This window comes from Marmota flaviventris, chromosome 3 (genome assembly GCF_047511675.1).
Source record: "Marmota flaviventris isolate mMarFla1 chromosome 3, mMarFla1.hap1, whole genome shotgun sequence".
Classification (NCBI taxonomy): domain Eukaryota; kingdom Metazoa; phylum Chordata; class Mammalia; order Rodentia; family Sciuridae; genus Marmota; species Marmota flaviventris.
Window position 1 is genome coordinate 61651116 of NC_092500.1, and position 2456 is coordinate 61653571.

The window sequence follows — 2456 nt, forward strand, 5'->3', positions numbered from 1 at the left end:
TACGGCCTGCAGAATTATAGGCAGGCACCTTCACACTCAGCATGATGTCATAGTTATATTAATTTTTCTTGCAAAAGCCAGCATAAATAGTAAGTGAAATAATTTAAATAACAATATAATGAATTTATTTAGAGGCGAAAGCCCTCAAAAATGGTTGTATCTATTACTGATTTTTCTATCATTATCACAAATATCACTAATTTTTAAATCATAAGATTTCAAGTAAGTTGTGAATTAAATGTCAAATGTTTAGTACAAAAGTAATCCTCTTTTTTTCATCTTGTTTAACATTTACTGTTTGTTTATAAACCAATTCTTCCTGTAACCTGTATGTCTACATTTTCTCTTTATATTATTAAATAAAACCACCACAACAACCATTTAAAGCAGGGTGTCCTAGATCTCTAGCACTACTAAAAGAGAAAAAAAAAAGCAAAAAGAGGGAATACATATACACACACAGACACATGAGCATGTATATAAATTTTTAAGAACATACATGCTTATACATACATTTATATAAACACACATATGAATTAATAAGTAAAGAAACTCAATGTCTTCTTCTGTTCAGAAATATGTGCAGTGATTAATCATTTACATGTATATACTAGAAGTATATAAATTAATATATAAAATGATTTTAGTCCTGTCTTTGAATTGTATTATATGAAAATGTTCAAATCAGTCCGTAATAATAATGTGTATGAATTAATAAAGTATTTGACACATAGTATGTTATTTTAATACCAATTGGCATAAAAGTTGTTTTTCTGAGAAGAGATAAGAAGGCAGAAAATAATTAAACAGCAATGTTTTGACTTTGAAGTCCAAATTATGCACCTGCCTCAGTTATTAATCATGTTCAGATTGATGATTTTGAGGCAAATATCTTCCTCACAATGTCTTTAATTGCTTGTTTCACCTGCTGGTTCCTTAGAGTGTAAATAAATGGATTCAGCATAGGAGCGACAGAGGTGTAGAGAATAGCCACCCCTTTTGTGAAAGCAACTCCTTCCTTTGCCGATGTTTTCACATATATGAAGATGCAGCTTCCATATGAGATGGAGACAACAATCATGTGTGAGGAACAGGTTGAGAAGGCCTTTGTTCTTTGTTGAGCTGAAGGAATTCTTAGAATTGTTCTGAGGATGTAAGCATAGGAGAGAATTATTAGTGTCAATGTGGTCAGGAGAGTGAACAAAGCTAAAATAAAACTCAAGAGCTCTAGAGTACTGGTGTCTGTGCAAGAGATTTGCAGCAAAGGAGAAGAGTCACAGGTGAAGTGGTCAATGACATTGGAATCACAGAAATCTAACTGCAAGCCCATGGACAGTGATGGAAAAATGACCAAGAAACCAGCCAGCCAAGAAATGATGATGAGCTGGTAACAGATCTTGTTACTCATGATGGTTGTGTAATGTAGAGGCTTGCAGATAGCCACGTAGCGATCATAGGACACAGAGGCCAGGAGGAAAAACTCTGTTGAGCCCAGGAAGATAAAGAAAAATAGTTGAGCTGCACAAGCATTGATTGTAGGAAATCGACTTGTCCCCAGTTAGGATGCTGATCAAAAACCTAGGGTTACAGACAGAAGTAAATGAAATTTCTAGGAAGGAGAAATTCCTGAGGAAGAAATACATGGGGGTCTTCAGGTGGGAATCCAGCAGGGTCAGGGTGATGATAGTTAGATTTCCAGTAACACTCAGTGTCGCGTCCCCTCGCCAGCAAGGAAGACACGACACAGGATTCTTCTTTCAGCAGTTTATTCAGGCCTTGATTCAAGTATCATCTTCTAGCGACCCCCCGCCGAGCGCCCAAGCACAGCCTAATAAAGCCTCCCGCATACCAATCCCAAGCTGCCACGTGGATCTTTCTCATAGGGTGGTAAGGGATTGCGCGCCAATTCTCCATAAAAGGAGTTGTTTATCACAGGCCACAGTGGAAGCCGGCGCCATCTTCTAATGGCAGCCACAGTCTATAGGAACGGCTCACCACAACTCAGCACATAGGTGAGAAATATAAAGAAGAAAATCACAACCTGCAGCTCTGGATCATCTGTTAGACCCAGGAGGATGAAGTCTGTTACTGATGTTCTATTTTTCATTTCCAATGGTTGGTTTGAGGCAGATTTTACTGATAACATTGACCTGGAAAACAATAAAATATTGGTCAGAAGAGAAGCATGAACATCTGCATATAGTTTTTAAAGTGATATTGTATTTTTATATGAAGCACTGGGGACTTTTGCTGTTGTTGTGATTGTGTGTGTGTATATTTCTCACTTTTATAGTCCAATCATGTATCTTTAATTTTTAATATCACTCTGGTGTATTTTATTCTGTCTCTACTGCATTAATTATTGAAAAATGAAGTTATTATACACATAGTCTTCAAATGCTTCATTATTTAGCTAATACATATGGGGTACTGTGCCTTTCTTACATCATCTTCTC

The 2456-nt window shown here is 36.5% G+C and overlaps 1 pseudogene; it reads right to left on the reverse strand.

The window, feature by feature from the left end:
- Positions 1-865: 865 nt before the first annotated feature.
- LOC139705004 (olfactory receptor 6C76-like) lies at positions 866-2146 on the reverse strand (annotated as a pseudogene).
- Between the last annotated feature and the right edge of the window lie 310 nt (positions 2147-2456).